Raw genomic sequence first — 22,444 nt, 5'->3', positions numbered from 1 at the left:
ACCGTGATGGTGCACAGGTCAGATATAAGAAGTGGATTGGGTCCGGTCAGCACTTACCTTCAAACTTAGAAGAAATTTTTGAGGAAAAGTTCTGAGAAGGTAAAGTTCAACAGGGCCAGTCAGCAGGCGGAGTCCATGTGGGCATTCTCGTTGGGGAGCCACTGGACTAAGTTGCGGTGAAGATTTCTAAGTTCGAAATTCGTCTCTTTTTTTGGAAATTGAAAATTTCCAGCGAGACGAGGCAGGAGGCTGTTGCAGATGAGAATTCCAGTATGTCAGCTACTCCTTCTGTGAAGAGCCACTGAATAATATTTGCTGTTGTGGAGAATGGATATTGGGAGCTACTGAGTAGTCTGGCCGACTGGCGATGCACCACAGGTGGATAGATGAGCAAGTTGGCCCTCTTCTTCCCTCGGTTCTCAGAGCATTTTTTTAGCAATAAATGTGCTGGCCTCCTTTAGGACCACCAACAAGTTACAGGGCTAGAGGCTCACTCAGGCTGGATCCAGGTGTGATTTCAAGATGATGGGAAACTGTTATGTGCCTGTGGCTTTGAAGAGGAGGCCCACAATCTATCCCTTGAAGTCCCTCTGGTAATCCTGATGGTTCAAGACACACTTCAAGAAACAAATCAGTCCTTCCAGGTACAGCAAAGCAGCCTTGTGGAGTACACAGCAGACCACTGCAGTAGGCAGTTCTCTGAGAGTTCTTCCGCAGGACAAGAAAGTGAAATGAAGAGTGGGTGTGAGAGTTTGATTTTGATACCTGGTGCCTTCTTTGAATTAGAAGTTTCTAAAGGTTTCTCATTGAAGTGCTTGAAATTCCTGACTCCCCTGCACTTACTCCAGCCTGGCTGCAGGGACAATGCAATAATTACAAATCCTTTGTGTGAAGGCACAGTGCAGCCTATTCAGTAGCAAGTGGGGCTGTGCCCAGCTACATCCCCCCGCCCATATGCCAGCAGATGGCCCTTATTGTGTGAGTGTCTGGCGGAATTCTCAAGGTTCAACTGCCAACTTGTCCTAGTCGTGTGACCTAGGACACACTGCAGGCATCAAATGACAAAGGGTAGGAAAATGCCAACCTTCTAAAAATGGAATTTTCAAATTTGTAATTTAAAACCCAACTTTACTACTAAAGAGGATTTTTAATTACAGTTTCATAGATAGCAAATAAGAAATGCTTAGCTATTCCCAGTCAAATGTCATCACTTATTACATGTTATAAGGCAACCTAATGTTATCCTACAGGACAGGTAGGCCTCACAGTAGTGAAAAACGGATGTTGAAGTTTTTCACTACCAAGACATGTAAGATTTAAAAGTACATGTCCAAGCTTTTAATTATAATGCACCCTAACCTATGGGCTTCTAGAGCTTTCTTGAGGCATGCCATATGAATAATAAAAGAGGAGCTTAAGGCTTGCTACTGGAGTTATAGTGCCCAAGTCGAATTGGCAGTTTAAAACTGCATTCAGGCTGCAATGGCAGGTCTGAGACATTTTTTAAGGGGCTACTTAAGTGGGTGGCACAATAAGTGCAGTGAGCCAACTAGTAGAATTGAATGTAGAGGCCCTGGGTATACCACCCACAAGGGACAAATAAGTAAATTAAATATGCCAGGCAGTTATAAGTCACTTTTCACCATGTTTAGGGGAAAGAGCACAAGCACTTTGCCACTAGTTAGCAGTGGTAAAGTGCACAGAGTATTAAGGCCAACAAAAAACGAATTCCAGCAAAAGTGGGGGAAAAGGCAAAACGTTTGGGAAAAAAACACCACCCTAAGGTTGACAGGTCTAACTGTCAGCCTCCGTTTGTTTGTTTGTAGGCATGGTACCTGGTTGTTACTGGTTTGCCTTGGCATCTTTCAAACAGACTGCGGTTCCTAACTGTTAGAAGTTGGCTTGTAGGTTCACTAGGGTGTAAGACATAGTCAGGCAGCTACCAAAATCCTAGTCATGGTGAGAAGCTGGCAAACCTATATTAACCTGTGCTCACCCCCTGGTAGCCTGGCACAGAACACTGAGGCTCAAGTTAGAGGCAATGTGTAAAACATTTGTGCTACACTTGAAAGACTAGAACAGTGGAAACGTCACACAAAAAGATTCCACACCAGGTTAGAAAAATAGAACTTAGTTTAATAAATAAAACAATACCAAAATGACAGAAATACAATGCGTAGAGGTATTGAATGTCAAAGTTTTAAAGTAAAAATAGCACCTAGAAGCAGAAATAGCTATTTGGTGTATTTGGTCAAGCTGGATTGGGATAAAGTCAAAATTTAAGGCTGACCTTTATGGCGCAAAGGCAGGATACCGGGACCCAGTGAGGCCTGCTAAAACAGTTCCTTAATTCTGGGTGTATTGATGTTGAGGATGCATGGTACATCCAAGGTGACACGTCGATACCGATTCACACAGTGGCTATGATGTGTTGGTCTTGATCCATGCAGCAGTGGTGATGTGTCGTCTCCGATGAGGTGTGATGCACAGGTACGTCGTCAAGCCTGCCGTTGACATAGATGTGAGGGAGCAGGGCAGCACAGCAAGGCAGGAGTCCAGCATAGCAGCAGTCCAGCAGAGTGGTCGCCCTTCTTCCTGGCAGAGTCTTCACAGGCCCAAAAGTCTACTGAAGTGGTGGTGTTATAGGTCCAGTACCTATACCCAGTTGTGCCACTGAAGTGGGGGTGACTTCAAAGGCATGCCCCTTAAGTACACAGCGGTCCTCCCTTCCTGCCCTGGCTCTAGACTCACTAAATTGGGGTATACAGCCCTTTGTGTGGGGAAAGGGCACAGCCTATTCAAGTGTAAATGAGGCTGGGTCCATCTCCTCCCTCCCATTGTCACAGGATGGCCCATCAAGTCACACATAAGCTCACATTGTGTGCCGCTGCCTAGGGAAAATGCACAATCCTCAGCTGTCAGCACTCCAGACAAGCGATCAGAGTAAGGCAGCAGGCAACAAATGGCTTACTGCAATGCAAAATCTGACTTCACCATAAGTTGTGATATTAAATTGTGGTTCGAGAGACACCAAAATTGAAAAGTCTTCACAATTAAGAATTACATTTAGACAATGGGATAAGGTAATCCCAATGTTATCCTATGGGAGGGATAGGCATTACACTGGTGAAAAAGAAAGATGTTTTCACTACCAGGACATGCAATGTAAGAGTACCTGTCCTGCCTTTTTAATAATTTGCACCCTGCCCTCTGGTTTGTCCAGGGCCTAGCTTAGTAGTGCCATATATTTATAAAAAGGGATGGTTTGGGCCTGGCAAGAGGTTTATCTTGTCAGGTCTAAATGGCAGTGTACACTGCACACACAGGGTCCGCAATGGCAAGTCTGAGCCATGGTTAGAGGGCTACTTATGTGGGTGGTACAATAAGTGCTGCAAGCTCACTAGTAGCATTTAATTTACAGGCACGGAGCACATGTAGTGCACTTCACTAGGGATATATAAGTAAATTAAATATGCTAATTGGGTGTGAGCCTATATAGCCATGTTTAGAATGCAGCACATTCAGAAAGAGGAAAAAATAAAAAAAAACATAAAAAGAAAAACATAGAAAAATGGGTAAAAATAAATCAATTACGACTTACCTGATGTTGCATCCACTCTGTCTTGCTCCTCTACTGATCCTCGGAAGGTGCAGACTGCGCAGGCTCCCAGATGCCAATCCTAGAGCTTCTCTCTTGCTGGGACTACTATTCCCAGCATGTGAGAAGTGCTAGAATTTGTCTGAGAGGCCTGGTTTACAACTCAGACAGTGCCTGGGAGCCTGGGACTGTCCTCCACCCGGCTATGCAACACAGTCAGGTTGAGAAATGCTAAGTGCACTTGTTGGTTTGGCAAAACCCTCATGCGCACTTAGTGACAGCCACAAGTCCTCCTCCTGAAAATCAGGATAGCCCCGCACCACCCTCTGATGAATATGCTATCCAGCAGAGGCAAAAGTGAAAAGGTAAATTATAATAAAATTATTTTACTGGTCAAGTCTTCGAACAAGGTCTCAGATTTCTTTTCGACCGCGGACAAGCGTTCCTCGCCGGGGGGAGACGCAGGCTCTGCAGAGATGGCACTTACGAAAGCTGATCTGTTAACTATGATTAAAGACTTCCAAGCTGAACTACGCAAAGACATTGGCCACGACATCAAAACTTCCATTGACCAGCTGCTGGCAGACCTGACCGAGCGTCTGTCCTCCCTGCAAAGGGATGTGGACTCACTCAGCACCAGAGTCCTGGATCTCGAAGCCCATCACCAGGAACAAGAGCAGCTTGCTACTGGCCTCCGGGACGATGTCAACTTCCTTAAGGAGCAGCTTCATCAATCACAGCTATGGGCAGAAGACCTCGAGAATAGGGCACGGAGGGAGAACATACGCATTAGGGACTTGGAAGAAGGCGCAGAGGGGCCTGACCTAGAGGCCTTTGTGGTAGGTCTCTTCTCGGAGATCGTGTCTCCACAGACTCTCAAAATAAAACTGGACAGAGTCCATCGGGTGGGCCTCTACAACAGGGAGAGAAAAAGCGGCCGCGCGATGTCCTGGCCAAATTCCACTCCTATAAGGTCAAGGAGGCTGTTCTCCAGGCGGCCAGGGCTAGGGAGTCTATCGCATTCCAAGATCATACCTGCACCATCTACCAAGATGTCGCACCATCGACGTTGGCTCGGAGACAATTGCTCAGGCCCGTTACCACCAAATTGCGGGACGACAAGATCCGATACAGATGGACTTATCCATTTGGGCTCAGTTTTGAATTTCAGAATAAACGGCGCCATATCACCGACCTCCAGGACGGCTTGGTTTTGTCAGGCATTCCTTCTGGAGGGGATGCCACCGCCCAGGGCGCGTTCAGCATACCCACCCGAGAAGCTTCGTCATCTTCTGCCTGGTCGCGCAGGGGGAGGTTTTTAGCATGGTTTCTGGGGGATTTTCCTGATTTCTGGAGGGCACAGTCAGTGGGCTCTGATTTTTTGGGCAGTTTGGGGGGGGAGGCGCGTTGGGATTATTCAGGCTGGGGAATGGATGTAGTTCTCTCCATGTGATGTGATGCCAATCTCGATTGGAACTTGGAATGTTAGGGGTCTCAACTCACCCCAAAAGCGTCACAAGGTCTGGAAATATATTATTGATCATCACCTTGACGTTGTGGCTCTGCAAGAGACGCACCTAGCCCGAGCCGAAGACTCACGTCTCAGACACAAACTCTTTCCCCTAATTTATAAGTCCTCAGCCCTCACGAAACATCACGGGGTGGCCATTATGTTTCGCTCTTCTACACACTTTCAACCATTGGGGGTGCAGAGCGACAGAGAGGGGCGTTGGGTCAAGACCAAAGATCGCCATAGAAGAAACGTCTGCACCTTTGCGGCGTTATATGCCCCTAATACCGGTCAGGCGGTTTTCCTCAACGCATTTCTGGGGAAATTGACTGACTTTGCGGAGGGCCCGCTGGTTATTATGGTTATTATGGGCGATTTTAATTTGATATGGCAAAAAGAGCTGGACAGTTCATACGCGCAACGGGCGGGTCTGGGCGCTTTCTCCGGGGAGACACAACAACGCATACATGATCTGGGCCTCCTTGACACCTGGCGCACGCTTTTCCCACAATCACGAGATTACATGTTTTACTCACATGTCCACCACACATACTCCCGGTTGGACTACATCTTTGTCAGCCAGTCTCTGCAAGGTGCATTACAGGACGCCAAGATCTTCCCCCTCTCGATATCTGCATAGCCTGTTCTCGGTTTGCCTCAATTGGCTAGGGACTGCCCCAACCACCCCCAGATGGTATTTCCCTCCGTCGCTTACTCGTGATAGGGAATCCTGTTCCAAAATTAGAAACGCCATTGCGGAATACTTCACTACTAACAGGCCAGAAGATACCTAGGAGTTTACCACCTGGGATACACTGAAGGCTGTTATTCGAGGGGAGTGTATAGCTCTCAGTGCGGCACTGAATAAGCAGCGTGCTCATGAGAGAGAGCTACTGGAGACCGAACTGACGGCTCTTGAACGTACACATAAAGCTAATCCCACAAGGCAAACGCTACACGGTCTCATGGCCCTCCGAGGTAAACTCAAGGCCATTTACAACAACAGGGCAGAATTCACACTCCTTAAGCTAAGGCACCTATCGTACACCCAGGGCAATAAAATTGGTAAACACCTTGCCAGACAACTGAAGGGCAAACGGAAGAAGGAATACATAGGCAGCATTTTGGATCCGTCGGGGGAAATTACCCATAGGGACGGGGAAAAGGCGGAGCTATTTGGGACTTTTTATGGGAACCTATATTCTGGGGATTCCTTAGACACAGATGCTCAGCAGGAATACCTCAAGTCGCTGTCTTTGCCCAAGGTGTTGGCTTCTTGGAACGATCTACTCACCGCTCCTATTACCATAGAGGATGTCACCGGGGCTATTAACAGCCTGAAATCTCATAAAGCCCCAGGGCCGGATGGCTATACAGCTCTTTTCTATAAGATATTTGCCCCCGATGTTTCTCCTTACCTTGTCCGCCTTTTCAACAAAATGGCAGAAGAAGGTGCGACTTCTGGCACCATGTCTGAGGCCGTAATCTCCGTTATCCCCAAATCAGGGAAGGACCCCCAACTTTGCGCTTCCTATAGGCCGATTGCCTTACTGAATCTTGATGCAAACTGTATTCCTCTATTATTGCCAAACGCCTAAAGGATCTCATGCCCGCTCTCATCCACCCGGATCAGTCGGGTTTTATCAAAGGACGCCAGACGCACGATAATACCCGTAGAATCATACACCTGATTGAAAAGGCCAATAAGCATCAGATCCCTGCAGTCTTGGTGGGCTTGGACGCCGAGAAGGCCTTCGATCGGGTGGACTGGGGTTTCCTATTTTGCACTCTTGGGGCATTCGGTTTTGCGCCTAAATTCCTCAACATGATAAGAGCTAACTTCCGTCTCCCCGCTCTAGAGTTGTGATCAACGCGGTACACTCTTCTTCCTTTTTCCACTCGAGAGGCACGCGCCAGGGATGTCCCCTCTCACCCCTACTTTTTGCGCTCAGCCTTGAACCCTTGGCTCTAGTGATCAGGAATAACCCTGCTATCCAGGGAATACCTTTTACAGGAGAATCCCATAAGATATCGCTGTTCGCAGACGATGTGCTTTTATCCCTGTCCGAGCCGGCAACGTCTCTCCCGCCCTTGCAGGGGGAACTTGAGCGTTTTGAGCTAGTGTCAGGGTTCAAAACAAACCTAGGCAAATCGTATATACTTAATCTTACCCTCTCACCCACGGAGGTTCTTCGGCTTCAATCTCTCACCCCGCTGTCATGGGCTACCTGCTCCATCCAATACCTGGGGGTTCATCTGACGCCGAGCATTGGGGGGCTCTATGCTGCCAATTTCCATCCCATTCTAGCACGTATTCACATAGAACTCACGAAATGGAAGCCTCTTTTCTTGTCTTGGCTGGGCCGCATTCATGCGATCAAAATGACTCTCCTGCCCAAGCTTCTCTATCTATTTCAGGCCTTACCCATCGAATTGGAGGCTGATTTCTTTTGGAAAGTGAAGTCCATGATTCTGCGTTTTATCTGGCAGGGAGGTCGAGCACGCTTCTCTTACTTTCTGCTGCGCCGCTCCCGTTATGACGGCGGCGTGGGCATACCGGACATCCTCTTATACTACAAAGCGGCGCAGCTGAGAGTCCTGACTGAGTGGTCCCAACAGGACTCCGAGAAACACTGGTTACACATGGACCGCAGTGTGACGGGGCAAACCGTCTGGGACCTGGTGTGGCGCTCTCGGCAGGACAGACCCCGGAACACATATATTAGTACCCCTACTCGCACCACTCTTAAAACATGGGATTCGATCTCGAGTGACGAGAGGTGGACCACGTTCCCGTCCCCGTTTACTCCGATTCATTTTAATCCAGCATTCACTCCGGCCCAGCATGAGGGTCCTTTTGATGCCTGGAGAAAGGGAGGCCGCTTGGCTCTAACACATTTGTTCCATAACTTTGACCCACTCACTTTTGATCAGTGTAAGCGAGACTATAACCTAGAGGAAACGAAACGATACCATTATATATAATTGATGCATTGGGCCCTCTCTCCTCAAGTGCGGGTCGCTGCTACTCGGCCCCTCACGAAATTTGAGGCCTACCTCACAAAGACTACTGGTATGAAAGAGGTGATCTCGTTCCATATATAGCTTCCTACTTAAAACAGCTTCATCTCCTCGTCCCAGATATATGTCCATGTGGGAGGACTTGATTCACCGTCCTATCTCTGATGAGGAATGGTCGCACCTTTGGTCCGACATTGCACGATTCAATCATTCCACAGAACTCAGGGAAGCGCACCTGAAGACCATGATGGACTGGTATTTGCACCCAGCCAAACTCTGGCAGATCTTCCCCACCACCTCGGATAGATGTTGGAGAGGGTTTGGTTTGCTTGGGGACGTCCGGCATATATGGTGGGACTGCCCGGCTATCCGCCCCTTTTGGGAAGAAATCCTGGCGCATAAAAAAGATATGCTGGGTTACCCCATCCCCACTACCATGGCGGGAGTGCTTTTGGGGCTTCGTGACGCCTCCCTAGAACATCAGACACGATCTGATAAAATGATTATGTGGCTTTGCGTTGGAGCGGCTAAAGTCACCTTGGCAGCCGCTTGGAAGAGGAGGGAGGCTCCTGCTTTTTCCCTCTGGCACTACCGCCTTTGGAGATTGCTTAGCTTAGAGCGTATGGCTGATATTTTCAGGGATAACTATAAGAATTTTGAATTTAAATGGGGACTTCTTGTTTCATTCCTTTCCAGAGGCCTCCCAGCCACTGTTTGTCCCTCTTCCATAAGAAGCCTCTACCTCTTTCAATATTGATTAGAGTACTGTGCCGAACACCATCTCGATTGTTTGTGTTTTGCCGCCACCACGGGTAGGGTAGGGGGTGGGTATAGAGGGGTGGGGGGTTTTCCTTTTGGTCTTCTATTTTTATTATCCCACGTTGGGATAAATCTGTACATGTTCTTCTTCTTTTTTTTTTTTCTTTTTCTTTTTTTTTTGCTCACTTTATGTATAGTACTTCAACTGTGCAACTTGGGGGGGTTGCCATCGTAGAAGGAAGTTGAACGGACTATAGCTCTGCCTGCTTGCTTCGTACCTCTGCAAAGATTTGTTTTGAGCTCCATTCTGTTTAGAAACAGTGTTCTCCAGTTGGCCGACCTATCGGGAAGAGGAGCTGGTTTCGTGTTGATCAAGGCAATTCCTTCAACTGTTATGGACATGCTGAGGTTTTCGGATCCCCTGCGCGGGATCATGTGATGGTACTCTCCCAGATTGTAAGCTGTAAAATTTAATAAACATACCTTTGAAAAAAATATATATATATTTTACTATCATTTTATTTTTCACTGTTGCCTATGCTGGGTAGCAGCAGTGGGGCGATGCTCCCCCGCAAAAAAAGTGATGCAATGGCCTTGTAAATGAGACCCGCAGTATTTTTCTTAGTTGCTTGCCACAAAAAGCTATCCTCTTTTCTGCTAAATAAATACGTTTGCTTTTTCCACTTGGCTACCATTAACATTTCCTTAATAGCTCTGCCATGCATTTTTGTATTTCATTTAATCACTGTCTGTGTGCTCTTCAATGCATTACTATTTTCCCTTTGTTCAAATATACTAATGTATCCTTGTCTGAGTGAATATGAGTGACTGTTCCAAAACATTGCCTCAATTTCAGAGCACCCCATTCAGCTTAGAGTTTCACAATACCTACCTTTGTTTTCACATCCCTGTTGTGTTATGTTTTAAAATGTTATAGGCGATGTCACCTTTGCAAACAGCAGAGCAGACTATTTGTAAAGTATTAAGGTTAAAAAAAAGAGCTTCTTTTCAGAAACTACAATTGACAATTCCCTGTGTTTTAATGAAATATTTTCCAGCTCACATTTAATGGAGACCTACTTTTTTTGTTTTGTTTTTTACTAAGCTGTTTTAGATGTACTAATTATGGAGCACATAGTATAACAGTACAGAATACTATTCAGCTGTCCGCTAGTTGGGAGAGGCCTGATTTTAAGGGCTAGATTAATAAAGGGTTTCTGCCAGAACATAATCCCTCAAAGTGATGCAAACAATCACAAACTATTACAAGGGTGTTTATTTTTCAGCAAAATGGTATTTTGCTCTGGAAAGGTGCCCTTTTCTCAGCGCGACTATTGTGTTGCACTGCTCTGTACTACTTTACTTTGCATCAAAGGGTATTGCTTGGGTAGAACTTAGCTGGATCATTCAATCAATCAATCAATCAATTTGAGTTTTATATAGCGCGCTTCTCACCCATGAAGGTCTCAAGGCGCTGTAGGGGGCAGTTGAAGAGCCAGGGTTCGAGGTCCTTCCTGAACCTGTGCAGGGTCAGGGAGCATCTGATGTTCACAGGGAGCTTGTTCCAAGTCTTGGCTGCGATGTGGGAGAAGGCTCTCCCGCCTGTTCTGTTTCTGTGGATGCGGGGGACCTCTGCCAGGAAGAGGTCGGCGGATCAGAGGTTCCTCTTGGGTGCGTGGAAGGATAATCTCTCGTTGAGGTATTTGGGTTATGTTATGTTATGTTACTGTTTTTTGTACCGCGCACAGCTACCCCAGCAAAGGGGCGTCCTGGCACCAGAAAAGGTAAACACAACAACACAGAATGCAACGGGTTACTAAATTTTATTAAAAAGAAACGTTTTAATGACACCTCTGAACCTAGTTAAATCTTCCTCAGCACGGATGTCGTAGGGAAGAGCGTTCCAGAGCTTGGCAGCTACTACTCGAAAGGAGCGGCCACCCGTCCTGTTCAACAGAAAACGGGGAACAACAGCTAAGTTCTGGCCCAAGGATCTCAAAGAGCGAGAAGGAATGTACGGAGTAAGAAGGTTCGTGAGAATAGGAGGAGCCAAGCCTTTCAAAATTTTAAAGGCCAGGCAAAGCACCTTAAACTCAATGCGCCGCGCCACAGGCAGCCAGTGGAGAGTATGCAGTACTCCGGACACTGAGCAACGTTTGGGCAACCCAAATATTGCTCTTGCGGCGGCATTCTGCACTCGTTGTAGCCGCAAAAGTTCAGCCTTGTTCGTGCCTGCAAGCAGAGCACTGGCATAGTCTATCCTAGATAATACCGAGGCCTGGACCACCAGCTGTCTCGTGCTGGCATCAAAGAATTTGAGCACCGGCCTAATGCTCCTGATAATGCCGAAGCAAGAGGCAGCCACCTTCTTCGTATGGCAGGTGAAACTAAGGGAAGGGTCCAGCCAGACCCCAAGGTTCTTTAACTCCATTACAGGAGAAGGGATCATACCTAGCTCGGGGGGCCACCAACTATCATTCCAACATCCAGGAAGCTTACCAAACACCATCACCTCTGTCTTCTTAGTGTTCAATTGGAGACAGTTCTGATTCATCCAATTGGCCACCGAGCGCAACCCCTCACAGAAGTTGAGGGCATCCATGGCTGAGTCCGAGGTTGTTGAGTGATTTGCAGGCATGGGTCAAGAGTTTGAAGGTGACCCTCTTCCCGATGGGGAGCCAGTGGAGGTCTCATAGGTGTTGGGTCATGTGTTCGTGGCGTGGTGCCCCGAGGATGAGTCTGGCTGCGGCGTTCTGGATGGTTTGGAGTTTGTGTAGAAGGTTTCTGTCGATACCAGCGTATAGTCCAGTCTGCTGGTTATGAGTGCGTGGGTGACAGTTCTCCTGCAGTCGGGGGGGATCCATTTGAAAATCTTGCGGAGGATGCGTAGGCAGTTGAAACTGGTGAAGGCGACGGAGTTGATCTGGCGGTTCCTGGAGAGGGAGGAGTCGAGGATGATGCCGAGGTTTTGTGCATGGTCTGTGGGGGTGGGCAGGCTCCCGAGGGCAGCGGGCCACTAGGTGTTGTCCCAGGCGGAAGTGCAGGGTCCGAGGATGAGGACCTCGATCTTCTCAGTGTTGAACTTCAAACAGCTGTCTTTCATCCAGTTTGCCACTTTCTTTATTCCTTCCTGGAAACTGAGTCTGGTGTCTTCGGGCTTCTTCGTGAGTGAGAGGATGAGCTGGGTGTCGTTGGCTTCGGATACATTGCTAAGCCCATGCTGTCTGACAATGGCGGCGAGGGGGCCATGTAGATGTTGAAGAGCGTGGGGCTGAGCGATGATCTGTGTGGAACTCCGCAGTTGGTATTGGTGGGTTCGGAGAGGAAGGGAGGGAGTCTGATTGTCCGGGTTTGGCCGGAGAGGAAGGATTGCATCCAGTCGAGAGCGGTTCCTTGTTTCCCTGTGTCGTGAAGTCTGGCTGCGAGTGTGAGATGTGAAACTGTGTCGAATGCTGCGGAGAGGTCCAGAAGGATGAGAGCCGCGGTGTGTTCCTGGTCGAGTAGCATGGGGATGTCGTCAGTGGCGGCGAGGGAGGGTCTCGGTGCTGTGGATGCTGCAGAATCCAGACTGGGAGGCATCCAGGATGGAGTTCTCTTCTATGAAGGTGGTCAGTTGGGTGTTTACAAGTCTCTCGGTGACTTTGGCAGCGAAGGGGAGGAGCGAGATGGGCCGGTAGTTTTTCAGGTCCGTTAGGTCGGCCGTTGGTTTCTTGAGGAGGGGTTTAATCTCTGCCTGCTTCCAGTTGTCTGGGAAGATGCCAGACCTGAAGGAAGCGTTGGTGGTCTGTCCTAGTTCAGGTGCGATGGCAGCAGCAGCCCTGTGGAAAATGTGCGATGGGCTGGGATCCATTGGGGCTCCAAATTGGGTTTTGTTCATGGTCGCAGAGATGTCTTCCATGGTGGCAGGATTTCAGGTCATGAGCATGGGGGGGGTGGTATCCGGCGTCTGTTCGTTGAAGTTGTCGTAAAGTACCTTGATCTTCAGATGGAAGTAGGAGCTGAGCTTGTTGCAGAGTTCTTGGGAAGGTGTGATGTCTGTGGCTTCGCTGGGTGGTTTTCCGAATTGCTGTATGACATTGAACAGTTCCTTGGCGTTGGTTGCGTTGGTCTGGCCTTTGTATCTTATAAAGGTTTGTTTAGTGTCTCTTATGCGCTGGTGGTAATCTTTCAGGGCGCTGTGATTGTTCCGTGTTTCTGTGGTTTTCTGGTTTCGCCAGGTTCTCTCTAGGCATCTGCAGGAGCGTCTGGCTTCTTGTAGTTCTGTGGTGAACCAGGCAGCCTTCATGGGGTGTTGTTTGGCAGGGTGGCGGAGGGGTGCAAGTTTGTCGGCGCAGCAGGAGATCCAGCAGTGTAGTTCACTGGCTGTGGAGGTGGTGTCGGTTGAGGCGCCGGGGGGAGTTTGGAGGAGGGTTCTGTTGAGGAGTTCCTCAGAGACCTTTCGCCAGTTCCGTCGTGGCGGGTGCAGGGAAGGCTTGGGTGCGGTGGTGGTGATGAAGGTGAAGTGGATGCAGTGGTGGACCGTCCAGAGGGGCTGGGTGGTGTGGCTGAAGTGAATGTTGTTCCCACTCGCGAAGATAGAGTCGAGGGTGTGTCCAGCCTTGTGCATGGGCAGGTTGACCAGCTGCTCCAGTCCGAGGTTGGCGAGGTTTATGAGGAGAGTGGTGAAGTCGGGGTCATCTCGGTTGTCGAGGTGGAAATTCAGGTCCCTGAGTAGGATGTAGTCTGTGGAGGTGATAGCGTGGGGTGCAGCGAGTTTGGCGATGGTAGTTGCGGACTGGGTGTGAGATCCCTGTGGTCTGTAGATGAGGGTGCCACATAGCGTGGTCCTGGGGCTGGTCTGGAACTGGAAGTGGAGGTGTTCTGTGCTGGAGTGGGGGTCACTCGTGCTGGATGTGGAGATTCGGAAGGGGGTCTTGTGTGTGATGGCGAGTCCTCCTTCTGGGCGGTGGGGCCAGTCCTTTCTCTGGATCTTGTAGCCGTTGGGGATGGCAATGGCGATGTCAGGGCTGGAGGTGGCGTTGGTCCAGGTTTCTGTGAAGAAGGCGGCATCAGGCGAGAGGGTGTCAATCAAGTCCCAGATCTCTACGGTGTGTCGGTGGAGGGAGCGCACGTTGAGGAGAATGCACGTTAGGGTTTCGGTGGTGCATGCATCATGCGGGCCTTTGGCAGTTGAGGTGGTTTTGTCGACGGTGAAGGATCTGCAGCAGAGTCTACATGAGAATTGTCCATAGGTGGTGATGGGCAAAGATCTTTTGCAGTCAGTGAGTCTTCTGGGATTGAGTGCGTGGAGTGCCACGGAGTCGTATCGGCGGCGTCCCGGAGATCCAGGGTTCGTGGCCCTGGCCGTGGTCGGGTAGCGGACAGGCGCAGACGGGCTAGCCTTAGATGTGCCTTCAGCGCACCAGCAGCTGCCATTATGTGGGGGAGGGACGTGTAGCTGGGAGGCGGAAGCGGGACAGTCAGGGGGAGGGGTCATGGGTGAAAGCGGTGTTAGGAACGGGGGAAAAATGACGGGAACACGTAGTGGAAATGGGGGAAAAAACAACAGCGAGGCACAATGCAAGAAGTTAAACAACAGACAGGCACAATACAATGAATTTAAGAGGCACAGAGCAACTGTTAGATTTGGGGGTCTCTAGTTGGCAGAGGTAGGTACCTTTGACTACATAGGGGCCTTTGCGTCTAGTCAGGGTAAGGGGGTGCACTCCTAAAATAACCCCTGCTAACCCCCTTGGTAGCTTGGCATGAGCAGACAGGCTTATCTCAGAGGCAGTGTGTAAAGCATTTGTGAACACATACAGTAACCCAGTGACAACACTACAGATGGACACCACACAAGTTGTATATTAAAAATAAGTATTCTTTATATAGTTTCAACACAAGACCATAAACAACAAAGTACTTAAAATGGTAGATTTAGCTTAGTACTCCTTAGATGCTAAAATGCGACACTTTGAGTTCAATGTACCTTAGGATGAGTAACGCTATACAACGAAAGTGTTGCAGGGAAGGTGATGCGTTGGTTCCTTACACGCAAGAATCGTGATGCGTCGGGTCCCTACTGATGCGTAGGGGATGCGTCGGTTCTTATCTGCGAGGGGAGGTGTTGCGTCGGTTTCTTACTGCGCTTCCGTGTTGATGCGGCACACAATGCTGTGATGCAATGAAGATCTGGTGCAATGAAATAAAGATGGCGTTTTCTTTTTGATGTGACACAATGCGTGCACGCCCGATGGCTGTGCAGTGACTCAACGATACCTCTGAGCCGCGACAGGCCCAGCGACACTCTTCCCGGTGATAAGGCGGAATCTGATGCGAAGTCGATCCTCTTCTCCGGCGATGCGAGACGCTTTGGCAACGATGCCACGGCCCTGCGGTGACTTAACGATTCTTCTGTGCCGCGACAGGCCCTGCGATCCCGGTGATGCGGCGGCGTCTGATGCGACGTCGATCCTCTTCTCCAGCGATGCAAGTCACTTTTGCGTTGTGAAGCGGCAGCGGCAGTTCGGCGTCATGCTTCTTTGCTCGTGAATCGCGCTTCCAGCTCCTTGCAACACGCAGTCCCTCAGAAAGCCCAACACAACTGCAGGCACTTCCAAACAACTCTTGGGGAGCTGGTTGGTGAAGTCTGTTGTCCCTGAGATTTCAGCAGGAGGCAAGCTCTTTTCTCAAGCCCTTGGAGATCCTTCACAAGTTGATGAAAGTACACACAAAGTTCCTCTCTCCTTTCTTTGGCAGTCAGGCAACCACTGTAGGTGAATCCCCTAAACAGCACTCAGCTTAGGGATAGTCTCTTCCTCAGTTTCTCTGGTTCCTCCCCTCAGCAAAGGTTTCTTCTTGTTTCCCAAAAGTGATCTAAAGTTCTTGGGTTTGGGTCCCAATATTTATACTCAGTTTCTGTTTGCTCTCTTTGTTCTCTGAAGCCCTTTGCCTAGTCCAACCCAGTTCCGGTCAGTCCTGGAGCACTTTGTTGACAAGACTCCTTCTTTCCTTTCACAGTGCAGGCCAGGGACATCAGACACACCACAGGAGGTTGAACCAGCATTGTGGAGGGAAGGCACAGTCCTATTCAGGTCCCAGATGCAACTCCTCCCACCCATCTACATGCAGATAGCTCTATTCAGCCCTCTGCTGACTCACTCTGTCTCCAGGAATTCCCCTAGCCCCTGTCACTCAAACTCCAGACAAGGAATACACAACCTAGCAGCGGCAGGCTTGGATAGTTAGGCAAGAAAATACCTTCTTTCTAAAAGTGGTATTTTCAAACACAGAATGTTCAAACCAACTTCACTAAAAGATGTATTATATCATTCTGAGTTCAGGCGTACTAAACTTGAATTTCTACCTAGTTCCCTGAGTCAATAAAGGATTATAAGATGTAATAATCAAACTGCCCATTTTGGCCTATGGGGAACAGGTAGCCTTGCAATAGTGAAAAAAATGAAAATGGCTGTAATTCACTATTAGGACATGCCACACACACCAGGGCTTGTCCTACCTTATACTTACAATGCACCCTGCCCTTGGGCCTACCATAGGGGTGTCTGATATGAAGAAAAGGGAAGGTTTAGGGACTGGCAAGTGGGTGCACTTGCCCAGTTACCATGGCAGTACCAGACTACACATAGGCTCTGCAATGGTAGACCTGAGACACACTTTACAGGCTGCTTCTGTGGGTGGCACAACCAGTGCTGCAAGCCCACCAGCAGCATTTGGTTTACAAGCCCTGGGCACACTCAGTGCACTGTACTAGGGTCTAACAAGTAAACCAAACCAGCCAATCATGGAGTCACTAATCCATACATCAATTTACCATAGAGGGCATATGCACTTTAGCACTGATGAGCAGTGGTAAAGTGTCCAGAGTCATAAAACCAACAAAAACAGGTCAGACAAAATACAGGAGGAAGGCAAAAAGTTCAGGGATGACCCTGTAAAAAGGGCCAAGTCCAACAGCGACAAAATGACAAGCCCAGAATCAGGGTAGATTCAAACCCTGCAATGGTGGGCTGCCAAGCAATGCAGAGCACAGCGGAGCTGCAGGGGAGAGTGCAATCCTGGGACCGAAGTCACTCCTGGATCAGGGCAAGCACTCATAGTTCTGATGCAAACCCACCTCTACACAATGATGAAAAGGTTGTGCTTGTCCCTGGGTAGCTTGTTTATTTATTTAATAATTTTGACAGTTGTATTGCTTTGTCCTTGAAATAGTAAATCTTCTTCTTGATGTGATGCATTTCCTAAAACCTAGTAACAGCACTGCCGAAGCAGTATTAACTATGTGTAGTTAATACCTCCTAATTTGAATTTTCCTCTCCAAAAAGAGGAATATAATGCAGAAAATAATAATCATCCATTTACACACTTATTTACCCATTTATTCTGGATGATGTCATCAGTGATGTTCTCAGTGATGTCATTTGAGATGTCATCAGTGATGTCATGAGTGATGTCACTGACCATGTCATGAGTGATGTAATATGTGACGTCATCAGCAGTGCATTGCGGGCATGCGAGTTATAGTTAGCTGAACTAACTACAACGGGGGAATTTCAATTGTTTTGTACGAGTGAAATGTCCAGCTAACTATAACGCCCCTGAAACCTATGGTTATTTCAGTGAATTTCTAAGGTTTTTTAAATGCTAATTCCTAACTATAATGTGCCTGAAACCTATGTTTTTTTCCGTGTATTTCTAAGGTTTTTTAAATGCTAATTTCTAACTTTAATGTAACTGAAACCTATGTTTTTTAAGTGAATTTCAAAGCTTTTTTAAATGGTAGTTTCTAACTATGCCTACAGAGGTAGGATATGTGAAGAAAGAAGAAAAAACACACAGAAAGAAGAAAAAGAAATGTAGAAAGAAGCAACAGAAGTCCTCAAAGACGAAGAAAAGTGCAGGAAGAAGGAAGACGTGCAGAAAGAACAAACAGAGGAGCAGAAAGAGTCCTTTGTTGCAAAATCATCCTGTACCCTCAACTTTTTCAGATGGGTACTGGTGGTAACTGACTCTGACTAACCAGTCCTAGAGCCAGTGCTAAGCTAAAAGACACTTAGAAATCATTTAAAGCACCTACATACACTGGGAACACTATGCGTTGGGGTACCCCTGTTATTAGCATGACCTCCTCTGTAAGCCCCTAGTATATAATAGGGCAGGGGGATTAAAACTACCTCTTAAAACACGCCACAGGGCGCGTTTGCACACTGGTGAGGGAGGGGGGGGGAACTGAGCTGACGCGTGCAAACACACCCTGTGGCCGTTTTAATTTGGTGGATAAAGTCCCCTTGAATCCTGAGTGTCCCTTGAGTACAACTAGCCCATCAGGTATCTCTAGTTAGCACCACAGAGCTGCGTTGCAGAAAAAATGGGCACGGCCTGGACCACCTCTCTGCAATGCAGCACAGTAGCGCTTACTGGAAGCACCTGGTGGACTAGTTGGCCCCCATGGGCCCTCAGTATTGAATGGGTATTATTTCCCCAACTTAAAACGCGCCATAGGGCGTGTTTGCACACGTCACCTCAGGCCCTGTCCCCTCCCTTCCCCACTGCGTAAACACACCCTGTGGCCGTTTTAAGTTGTGGGATTAACTCCCATTGAATCCTGAGGGTTCCTCGGGGCAAATTAGCCCACTAGATACGTCCAGTAAGCACCATTGCAGAGAGGTGTAAAAAGGGGCACAGCCTGCACCACCTCTCTTCAACGCAGCGCAGTGGAGCTTACTGCAAGCGCCTGGTGGGCTAGTTGGCCTCCAGGGTCCCTCAGGATTGAAGGGGAATCATTTCCCCAACCTAAAATGCGCCCCAGGGCGTGCTTGCACAAGTCACCTCAAGCCCCGTCCCCTCCCTTCACCATTGTGTAAATGCGCCCTGTGGCCATTCTAACTTGAGAGAATAAATCCCCTTGAATCTTAAGCGTCCCTAGGGTCAAACTAGCCCACTAGGAACCTCCAGTAAGTGCAACAGAGCTGTGTTCCAGAAAGGTGTAAAAAGGGGCATGGCCTCTGAACACCTGTCTGCAACGCAGCTCCCTTGCGCATACTGGGGATACCTGTTGGGCTAGTTAGCCCTCAGGGACCCCCAGTATTGAAAGAGAGTTAATCCCCCAACTTAAAACATGCCACGGGGCGCATTTGCACAGTGGTGAAGGAAGGGGGCGTGGCCTGAGGTGACATGTGTGCAAACACCCCTGTGGTGCGGTTTAAGTTGGGGAATTAATCCCTCCTCAATCCTGAGGGTCCCTGGAGGCCAGCTAGCCCACCAGGTACCTCCAGTATGCGTCAGAGAGCTGTGTTGCAGACAGGTGTTCAGAGGCCACGCCCCTTTTTACAGCACTCAGCACTCTGCAACACAGCTCCTCGGGAGCCAGCATTGCTTTTTCAAATGGGGAGCTGCTAAGATGCAGCTCTCCATGTGGAAAAGCAATTTGGATTGAATTTTGAAAGAGAGAGAAGGATTCCCTGCTCTCTCTTTCAAAATTCAAACCAAGTTTGCTATGGCAAGGCGGGAGCCGCAAGGCTCCTGCCCTGCATTAGCAAACTACAGTGTCCCGGGGGTGGGCACCCCAGGATACTGCAGGAAACGGCCCTGGGGGGTGGCGGTCCCCAGGGCCATCACAGGCTCCCACCTTCTACAGAGCCCCCGGAGACGGTGGTCCACCGGGGCTGGGGGGTTCGTCATGGACCCCCCAATTTAAATATTTTGCACCCCAGGAAAGTGGTGGGCATGTGGGGGGGCTTAAGCCCCCCCACACAGGGTATTTTTTTTTAAATACAGCCCCAGGGGTGGCGGTCTCCTGGGATAAAGCGGGAGGGGCGTGAGCCCCCGCCATTCATTTTTTTAAAGCCCCGGGGGATGGCGGGCCCCGGGGCGTGTGGGGGGCCCCCCTTTACATAATAACTATTGCCCCCAGGATTTGGCCCCCCCAGGTACCTCCAGTATGCATCAGAGAGCTGCGTTGCAGACAGGTGTTCAGAGGCCATGCCCCTTTTTACAACACTCTGCAACACAGCTCCGCGGGAGCCGGCATTGCTTTTCCACATGGGGAGCTGGTAAGATGCAGCTTCCCGTGTGGAAAAGCAATTTGGATTGAATTTTGAAAGAGAGAGCAGGTTTCCCTGCTCTCTCTTTCGAAATTCAAACCAAGTTTGCTATGGCAGGGCGGGAGCCACGAGGCTCCCGCCCTGCCATAGCAAACTACAGTGTCCCGGGGGTGGGCACCCCGGGACACTGCAGGAGCCGGCCCTGGGGGTTGGCGGTTCCCAGGGCCATCACAGGCTCCAGGAGGGGGGCCACGTGGCCCCCCTCCCACAATCTACAGACCCCGGGGGGTGGCGGTCCCCGGGGCTGAGGGGTTCATCACGGACCCCAATTTAAATATTTAGAGCCCCGGGGAAGTGCTGGGCGTGTGGGGGGGCTTGAGCCCCCCACAGAGGGTATTTAAAAAAAAATAAAGCCCTGGGGGTGGCGGTCCCCTGGGACTTGGGAGGGGCGTGAGCCCCCCGCCATTCATTTTTTAAAGCCCCTGGGGTTGGCAGTCCCTGGGTCTGGGGAGGCCTGAGAGCCCCCCCGCAACTAATTTAAAGAAGCCCCTGGGGGTGGCGGTCCCCGGGGCTGGTGGGGCCTGAGAGTCCCCTGCACATAATTTAAAAAAGCCCTGGGGGTGGTGGTCCCCGGGGCTGGGGGGCCCCTCTGGGCCCCCCTTTACATAATAACTATTTCCCCTGGAATTTGGCCCCCCAGGTACCTCCAGTAAGCATCAGAGAGCTGCGTTGAAGACAGGTATTCAGAGGCCATGCCCCTTTTTACTAGGCCTGGGTGGCAAATTCCGTTCCGTTCGAGAAATTTGCGGAATTTGGGTAATTTCGCGTTATGCGGAGAACGCGAAATCACCCAAAATTCCGCTTTCCGCGACTTCGCGAACTTTTTGCTTGTTCGCGTTCTCAAAATGCGTGTTCGCGAGATATTTCTCCCCGAGCACGCAAACAGCGATTGTGAACAGGAAAAAAGCATCGCGAACAAGCAATTCCGCGTGTTCGCGGAATTTCTGCGTGTTCGCGGAGATTTTTTACCGTTTCGCGGAGATTTGCGTAGCGCGATTACGCGAATTACGCCCACCCCTACTTTTTACAACACTCTGCAACACAGCTCCTCAGGAGCCGGCATTGCTTTTCCACATGTGGAGCTGCTAAGATGCAGCTCCCCATGTGGAAAAGCAATTTCAATTGAATTTTGAAAGAGAGAGCAGGTTTCCCTGCTCTCTCTTTCAAAATTCAAACCAAGTTTGCTATCTTGCCATAGAAAACTACAGTGTCTTTTTTTTTTTTAAATAAAGCCCTGGAGGTGGCGGCCCACTGGGCCGTGGGAGGGGCGTGAGCCCCCCGCCATTCATTTTTTAAAGGCCCTGGGGGTGGCAGTCCCTGTGGCTGGGGAGGCCTGAGGGCCCCCTCGCAACTAATTTAAAGAAGCCCCTGGGGGTGGCGGTCCCTGGGGCTGGGGGGGCCTGAGAGCCCCCCACTCATAATTAAAAAATCCCTCGGGGTGGTGGTCCCCAGGGCATGGGGGCCCCTCTGGGTCCCCCTTTGCATAATAACAATTGCCCCCGGGGGCTAATTACCAAAGATGCACGTTTTTTTATCGACAGGATCCTCGCACCCTGAGCGTATCCTGCCGTTTAAAAAAAAAAACATTTTGGGGGGGCTTGGGGGTCCTTGTGGAACCCCCTGAGCAGGCCTAGGGGGTCAGGGTGTTTCTACCCTGCCCACTTTTTGCGTTTTGCGCATTTTTCCTTCTGTTTTCTTGTGCCTCGGTTATACCAAGGCACAAGATGGCTGCCAACACTTCCTGGTTTGGAGTGTTGACAGCCAATTAGCATACAGGTCGTGCTCGCAGGGTGTGCGAATTCGCGTCCATTGATATATATGTGATTTTACTTTTGATTTTCTCAGGAACTACTGAACGGATTTACACCATTTAACCAAAAGGCACGACTCTGAACCAAGGGCTACCTTTTTGCCAAATTTGGTGTAATTCGGTTCAGCAGTTCGGGCTGTAGCTTCGGCTAAAGGTTCCTATAGAAAATTGCATGGGGAAAACACGTTTTGGGCCCCCCCCTTTTTTCTCGGCCCCAGCTCGACGAATCAATCCGAGACTTTCAGGACAGGAGCCGACCAGAGCTGGCCAAAAGTTTTGAAAATTGTGCGAAGATTCATCAACCGGCGTTAAAGTTATTGAGAATAGAATGTTGCGGATTTCTTATGGAAAATAGGTCTGGCGACCGCCGGTAGGATATATATATATATATATCTATAAGAAACATATACTTTCTTAAACAATTATTTTACATTTTGAATTTTGTTTTTGTTTCATTGGTGGTGATTACTTAGACATAACCATGGAGCGTGGCGTCTTTCATAATCTTTCCTATCCTATGAAAATGTCATGGCATTTCCATACTCCTAATGGCTGTCTATTTGAAGAATATTTAAATATGTAGGTTAATGTTCGTACAATATGACACCATTATCCATCATACCAGTGTTTGTCAAATGTCTCTA

This window comes from Triturus cristatus, chromosome 6 (genome assembly GCF_964204655.1).
Source record: "Triturus cristatus chromosome 6, aTriCri1.1, whole genome shotgun sequence".
Lineage (NCBI taxonomy): Eukaryota > Metazoa > Chordata > Amphibia > Caudata > Salamandridae > Triturus > Triturus cristatus.
This window is presented reverse-complemented; position numbering follows the sequence as displayed.